This window comes from Saimiri boliviensis, chromosome 6, assembly GCF_048565385.1.
Source record: "Saimiri boliviensis isolate mSaiBol1 chromosome 6, mSaiBol1.pri, whole genome shotgun sequence".
In the NCBI taxonomy this organism is placed as follows: Eukaryota; Metazoa; Chordata; class Mammalia; order Primates; family Cebidae; genus Saimiri; species Saimiri boliviensis.
Window position 1 is genome coordinate 75,374,960 of NC_133454.1, and position 8,735 is coordinate 75,383,694.

Below are 8,735 nucleotides of genomic sequence, written 5' to 3' on the forward strand. Positions count from 1 at the left end.
TAGTTGATTAGTATCTTTGTTTCCTCAGCAATTTATACGTCCCTGTAACTGTCTGTGTTCTTTCTCATTATATTCTCAATGCTTAGGTGAGTGACTGGGCATATAGAGACCTAGACTAGGACTCAGAGATTACCAGTTCTAGTTTTAATGGTTAAAATATTGATCAAATAAATAAACTATTTTATTAATAGAAAGAACATATTAAAATAAGAGCTACATGTTTTGAGTGTAAAATAATGTATTTAAGTATAAATAGCTCCCCTAGCATCTTATAACTGAATTTTTATGTCACCATTGCTACATACCAGCTGTGAATTTGGTTAGCTTCTTCACATCTTATTTCACATCTCTAGAACAGAAAGAGTAATGCAAAGTGAAGCATACATGGTGCTCATTCTGGTCCCAGGCACAAGGCATGTACTGAATAAATAGCAACTAGGAAAGTTGTGATAAAGAAGGACATTGAGAGGCTGAGAGTTCCTGGTCCTAACTCCAAAACGTCTTCCCACATTCAGTTTTCCAGTCAGAGGTTCCCTTCTTTTATTTCAGTATTTTATCCACTGTCTACGAGAATAGTGGCATATGAGTTAATCACACCAAGGCTTTCACACAAAACAAAGGCTTCAGAAGATGCCCCCCTGAGCCAGAGCTCTGCATACTCAGAACCACAGAGTGAAACTACAAGAATGAAGCTAGCATGTGGCATTTCAGGCACCACAACTAGATGGGGAATGTACATGTGGGAATAGAAATGGAGTGCAAGGCCGGGCGCGGTGGCTCAAGCCTGTAATCCCAGCACTTTGGGAGGCCGAGGCGGGTGGATCACGAGGTCAAGAGATCGAGACCATCCTGGTCAACATGGTGAAACCCCGTCTCTACTAAAAATACAAAAAAAACTAGCTGGGCGTGGTGGCGCGTGCCTGTAATCCCAGCTACTTAGGAGGCTGAAGCAGGAGAATTGCCTGAGCCCAGGAGGCGGAGGTTGTGGTGAGCCGAGATCGCGCCATTGCACTCCAGCCTGGGTAACAAGAGCGAAACTCCGTCTCAAAAAAAAAAAAAAAAGGAAATGGAGTGCAAGAAAAAAATTTTAAACTTAAATCACAGACTGCCTCTTCTTCAGATCCTTGTATCCTAATCACTTAAGGATTTTGAAGCTATGAAGGAGGTTCCTGAGAGCCTCTGTGAGGAAAGAGAGGAATACCTCACTTACCTCCTCAGGGTAGCTCTGGTGGGTGAGAGAAGAGAGGCTGGTGAAGTGTCCACCGAAAGGAGAAATACCAAGTACTGCACAAACTGTGCACATCGCCCCACTGCCAGCCTCCACTCACTCCCTGCTCTGAGCTCTATAAAGCTGCATCTTCAGAGTCCCCTGGGTCTGCTAAGTCCAGGGGCTCCAAGAGGTAGCTGGACAGCAGGGAATGTGAAAATTCTTGAGTGAACAACTCCTCTGTGCTCTGCTTTTTCTCCTACTTGGAGTTTTCAAAGAAATTGAGAATGAAGACTGGGTTGACCTACAGTGATCAACATATTCAGCTTCTTGTTTTGTGGGAGAACTGAGGCCCGGGAAGAATCCATTCAGCAAGCCAACAACAGAGCTGAATTGAATCCCAGACCACTGATTCTCACTGATTTTTAGATTAGGGTTCTTTACAGTAAGCATATCACAATTTAAATGGTCTTCAAGAAGTCAAATGGCATAAAGAATAACAGCCCAATTATTTAGAATCATCAAATAATGTGACATCCTTGTTTTCCCCAGACTGTACTGGTTTAACACCAAAAGTCCTGTATTAGGAGAAACTCTTTAGTTTTGGCAAACTGGTGTAACTTGACACCCTACCTCCAGACCTGGATTCAATACCAGCTCCTTCCTTGTCTGAATCAATGTCATTAAGAAAATTAGTTGATTTGTTCATGCTTCAAATTTCTCATTTGTAAAATGATATAAAATTTCTATAGATCTGGGAAAATTTGAAACAGTATCACACTGTAAACACTTACTAAACAAAAACTATCATAAGGATTTGCCAATTTTTCATCTGCCAGAAAAAAATTTGAATAAGAGACACAAATACCTGTTGGCTTTGGGTGTCTGACGATTCTGGGAGGAGGCTGACTTCTAAGACATTCATGTAAGGGTCTCACATTTTTTAAAAGAATTTTGGGGCTATCTTCTATCACATTTAAACTTTAGTAATGAAGAAATGAAGACTTTAAGGGATAAGAAGCTTTGCTAATATGCACAGAGAAATTATTTGCAGAGTTAAAACTTTTACGGAGTTTGAACAGAGTTAGATCATTATAATTAACCTAATGCAGACCCAAATTATCTTCATTTATCATGGCTGAGGAAATAAAGTGAGAGTAACTGATATTTATTTACTAAGTATCTGTGATTCTGCTAGGATTTTGATATAGTTAGCTCATTTAGTTATCAGTGAAAACCTTATGAATAAATTTTATTATAACTAAAAAGCACTATGAAATTATTGAAAGGAAAAATATGTGTACACATTTAGAGCATCAGAAAAGGAGAGTATTCAAGTTCTTTGTATACTGTATACTTTCAAATGTGTGTATGTGTGTAGTAGTTGACATTTTAAAGAACATCAAAAACTTCCTCCTGAAAAACTAGAACTTTATTGAAAATTTTACAACTGTTTTAAATTTATAGAACAAAAAAAAATAATTGTTTTAAATTACAAAATGAGTATGTGTGTGAGTGTGCGTAAATGTGTGCCTGAGAATGGAGAGAGAACGTGCATGAGAAAGTGACTATGTAGTTACTGGGAAATCAAAAAATAAGCCTTCCTTCTTAGAAATAATCAATAATTCTATCACAAGACATCAGAAGAGGAACACAAAAAGACACCCTTATAAGAAATACTGATTCCCAAACATTTGCAATTCGACTGATTTAACCTGATTACAAATATAAACCATGGAAAATAATTACTATTTATTGACCACCAACCACATATGACAAACTTACTACAATCTTCATATGCATTATTTAATATTCAAAGAATCTATAAGTTTGTATTTTATTCACCTTTTGTAGATGAAATACCTGAGATTCAAAGAGATTATGCAACTTGCCATATCATAAAACTATTGGGTGAGACAAGATTTCATTCCAATCCAGGATCAAAAGTCATGATTACAAAGATACACACATACAATCACCACTTGCAAGAGGAGATAAAAGAATGAAAGAGACTTGAAGGACAACTCAAAGATTTTTTAGAGAAGACCAAACTAACCCACTAAACACCATGGGTTAATAAACTAATGAATTTGTTTTTTGGAGATTGATATTTATCTATCCAAACTTAAGACATGAAATTTTAGAATCATGTAATTAGGCCTTTTGTCTCTTGTTTCTTTTTTACCCGGAAATATAATTATGGTGTGTTTCTCCTCATGTAGTGTTTACTATTCAGGTGGACAAGATAATTTGTGCCAATGCATTAATTCTATTTCTCATTGAAAATTAATAACATCACACAGACATTTCAATGTGTTGGTTGGTGTAAACTCATCTTCAAGATAAAAAACCACGCTGAAGGAGGTGCTCAGGTATGACAGTGAACAGGATAAGCCTTTTCTCCAATCTCACAGTGATCAGGACAACAGGCTAAACAAATAATTGCATGCATTAATTTGCTTTAGGGAATAAGTTAAGAGTGGTAGAAATAGGAGCCACTTTAAAGAAGAAGACCTCAAACAGTCTGGAAGATTAGTGTAATTGAGACCTGAAAGAGAAACTAGAAATGGCCAGAGGAAGAGAGGAATGACCTCAATAAATAAGTGAATTATTAATGATTAAGCTGCATGGCCACAGTGGGGCACTCAGAGGATAAGTGCTTTTGTGCTTCATGCTCAAAGGATTCCCTTAGATCCTAATGGAGTCTGATATGTTTAGGTACCCAACAGATAGTCACCGGTGGAAAGAATAAGCCTCCTTTGTGACTTGGTATCTCTTAGGTCTCCAGGCTAAACTAAGACCATCAGTATTAAATGTATTTAAGCTGAATAAGCCAGTAAGAGGAAGGACAAGAACCATAAGACTTTTCACAGTAATGTCACCAATCCAAAATAACACCAGTCTTGTATTTGGGAGTCAGACTACGTGAATTTCACCTCCTGTTCTTTCACTTACTAGTTGTGCTGTCCTAGACAAGTTACTCAATCTGTTCTTTGCACTTCAGTGTCTTCAGCTGTAAAACAAGAATAATATTTTACCCAGGAGGCAGAGGTTACAGTGAGCCAAGATTGCACCATTGCACTCCAGCCTGGGCAACAAGAGCGAAACCCCATCTCATAAAAACAAAACAAAACAAAGTTTTCAGGATTTGTTAGTGTACCTAAAAGTCAAATTGCTAGCTCATTTGATAATGCTGTTAAAATGTTTGAAGAAAAGCCAAACTGTTTTCCAAAGAGGCTGCAACGATTTGTATTTCACCAGTAAAAGTATGAGGATTCCAATTTCTCCACATCCTCATAAACACTTTATATTTTTTGTTTGTGGTCTGATTTTGTTTGTTTGTTTGTTTGTTTGTTTAGAGCCATGTGAATGAGTGTGGAATATTATCTCATAGTGGTTGTGATGTGTCTTTCCCAAACGAGTAATGATGCTGAATATCTTTTTATGTGCTTATGGCTATTTCCATATTTTCTTTACAGGAATATCTATTCAAATCTTTTAGTCATTTTTAAATTGGCTTATTTGTCATTTCTTTGGTTAAGTTTTAAAGGTTACCTATGAATTGTGAATATGAAACACTTGTCAGATATATGATTTGCAAATATTTTCTTCTATTCTGTATGTTTTCTTTTCATCTTTTAACACTGACTTTAGGAGCACAAAAGGTTTGTTTTTGATGAAGTACAATCTGTCAGATTATTTTTAGTTCTTTGTGTTTTGGTTGTCATATCAAAAAAAGTTGCTTAATATAAGAACACAAAGATTTATGTCTAAGTTTTCTTTGAAAAATATTATAGTTTTACATCTAATATGTAGGTATTAGGTAATTTTGAATTGATTTGTGTCTGTAGTTTGAGCCCAACTTCATACTTTTGCGTGTTCATATCCACTTATCCTACCAACATTTGTTGAAAAGATTATTCTTTCCACATTAAACAGTCTTGGCATCTTTGCTGAAAATCGATTGACCGTACATGTATGGGTTCACTTTTAGATTCCCAATTCTATTCCATTGATCTAGGTGTATTAATATCTTATGTAAATATCACAGTATTAATTAATGTAAATTTGTTATAAATTATGAAATATGGAAGTGTGAGTTTTCCATCTTAGCTCTTCTTTTTTTAAGATTGTTTTGGATATTATGAGCCTTTTGAAGTTCTGTGAACTTCAGGAGCAGCTTGTCAATTTAAGCAAAAAAGATTGCTGGAGTTTGATAGAAATTGCTTTTAATATGCAGAACAATATGGAGAGAAACTACCTGTCAGATATTACTAATTTTTTGAATCCAGGAATATGGCATGTCTTTCCATTTATTTAAGTTTTAAATTTTTCTTTAAATAATATTTTATAGTTTTCCATTTACAAACGTCACACTTGTTTGTAAAATTTATTCCTAAAATTTTATTATTTTTGCTATTGTAGATGAAATTGCTAATTCTTAACTTCATTTTTGAATTAGAACTGATTTTCTGTGCTTATTTTGAATTCTGTAATCTTGCTTGTTTCTTAGTTCTAAGTGTGTGTGTGTGTGTGTGTGTGTGTGTGCGCGTGTGTATGTGTATTCTTTAGGATTTTTCAGATGCAAAATCATGTCATCTGCAAGTAGGAATAATTTACTTATTCCTTCCTAGTCTAGCTGTTCTCTGCTTTCTATTCTCTTTGCTTGCTGCCTAGCTAGAACCTCCAGTACCATGTTAAACAGAAGTAGCAAGCAACAGCTTCCTTCTCTTGTTTCTAATCTTAGGAAGAAAACTTTTAGTACTGAGTATGAAGTTACCTATGGGTTTTCTACATTAATACCCTTTATCTAGCTGAGAAACTTTCCCTTTATTATTAGTTTGTTGAGAGTTTTTATAATGAGTGTGTGTTTTGTTTTTCAAAATGCTTTTTCTACATCTGCTGAGATAATTAGGTGAATCTTACCCTCTCCAAGACTATTTTTACAGAAACACAAATAATATTTTTTAAAGTAATATGGAATTCTTAGGTATCCCAAGTGGCCAAAACAATCTTGAAAAAAAAGAAAGATAAAAACGGAGAACTCAAATTTTCCTATTTCAAAACATACCACAAAGCTATAGTAATCAAAGCATTGTGGACCTGGCATAAGGATAGACTTTACATTAAAGGAATAGGCTAATTGAGATAATTGTTTTTTGTGGTAATTTTTTTTTTTTTACTAAAGTGCCAGGCCCATTCAATAGAAAAAAAAAAAAAATAGTCTCTTTCACAAATGGGTGCTGGGACAATTTGGTATCTTATGTAACAGAACAAAGTTAAACCATTACCCCATATCATATAAAAAATTAAATGGATTAAAAAATGAAATCTAAGAAGGAAAACAATAAAACTCTTAGAAGAAAATATAGGAGTAAGTCTTCATGACCTTGTACTTTGCAATGGATTCTTAGATATGACATCAAACATGAGCAAAAAAGAAAGAAGTAGGTAAATTTGACTTATCAAAACTACATACTTTTGTGTATCAAAGGATACTGTCAAAAGAGTGAAAGATAGGACATAAAAATGCTGACTCTGATCATTTTTACCAATTTTCTAGACTCTGATCATTTTTACCAATTTTCTAGTTGCTTTTTAAACATATTTGCTCTGCTTTTTTCCTGACATCACCCTATGTCTTGGTAGACATAAAAACAAACCAAAAAAAAAGTATTTGTGAAAAGAAGAGGAAGTATGCTATACTTTGGTTTAAAAACAACCAAAAACAAAGAAAGAAAAACAATATTGAATCAGACCCAGAATAATATCAAGTCAATCATTTATCAGTGATATGATACTAAAGCATAATTGAAGCCTCAATTTCTTCATCATCAAAGTGGAGATGATAGTATCTTACACACTTACTAACTGCTCTTTCAACTCTGCTAGAATCCATCCATTTCTTCCCTCAGCCAACAGAAGGATTTTTCTAAATTCCAAATCTTTCTCAAGTTCTTCAAAAAATACATATTACCCTTTGTTTAAAACTAAGTAATGATCCTGGCATGTGTCATATTTCAGGAACTGATCTAAACTCACCTCTCTACTTCTTTGACCCATTGACTTTGGGGCTGGAACATTTTATTCCTTTCTCCACTCTTTGATCAGTAAAAGAAGTGCATTCATTACATCTGGTGCCAGTCATTAAGCCATGAGCTACCCAGCAGCCATTCAATTTCTTTACGTCTTCTTATACCTCATTCATTCCTAAATGGACTGTATTTCAGTATTACCACATCATAAAACTGTGCGTCCACTGTCACCACTGAACTCAAGAGCTTATCAGTATTTTAACTCAAGAGCTTATCAATATCATTATATGCAATGGACTCTTAGTGCAGACATTGATATAACTGAATGTTTCTTATTTATTGTTTTTATCTTTCTTGTGTCAGTAATATTATGCTTGCCTGGCTCTCTTTCTATATTTTCATGTCTACATTTCTTCAGTTTTCTTTTAAAATGACCCTCCCTACTTTCTCTCCTAACAGTAACAATCTCCACAGCTCTTTTCTAAGATTCATTCAATGTTGACTTAATATACTTTCCCTGGGTGATCTTGGAAAATGTCCAATTTTTACTACCCCAGACACACTGATGATTCTCAAATCTATATCTTTAGTTATAATTTATTCTCTTTTTTTCCAAGAACTGCTTAGTACCTATAATCGGCTATTTCATAGAAATTTTAAAGTCAACATGTCTTCTTTCTAGTTTCCTTTTCTCAAAATGAATGGCATGATTTTTATAGGCCGTTAAACAACCACAAAAAAATCTGGGTTTCATTCTGCATGTATTTCTCTCACTATCCCCTGCATTCATTTAGGTAGTCACCAAATCTGGCTGTATTTGGAGACAAAGTTGTTTTTTTTTTTTGTTTGTTTGTTTGTTTGTTTGTTTGTTTGTTTGTTTTTGCAGTTTGTTGACGGAGGGGTGGGGAGGTGGGAAGAGATAGCATGGGGAGAAATGACAGATACAGGTGAGGGGAAGGAAGGCAGCAAACCACACTGCCATGTGTGTACCTATGCAACAATCTTGCATGTCCTTCATATGTACCCCAAAACCTAAAATGCAATTAAAAAAAGAAAAAGAAAAAAAAAAGAGTTTTTAAAAGTAATTTAAATGAAGTGAAGTCATAAGGGCAGGAACTCAGCTTTGTAAAATTAGTGTTCTTATACAAAGAGGCACCAGAGACTGCACTCCTTACACTTCCCCAAAGGCAACGCCATGTGAGAAAAAAGTAGTAGCCTTCTGTAAGCCAAGAAACCCCACCCATCCCACCAACTCACAACTGAGTAGCACATACACTACATATTCAAATTTTTAATCTTTCACAGCACAATGACAAAGTTATTAAGAAAACAGGACTTGACTTGGGACTGCAAGCCTCCAGAACAGCAAGAAGCAAATTTCTGTTGTTTAGGCTATGCAGCCTGTGATATTTTGTTATGGCAGCCCTAGCCAGCTAATGTAGCATTCAATAGTACCAATAGATTAGGGACTGATGATACTTATCCAGGTTAGA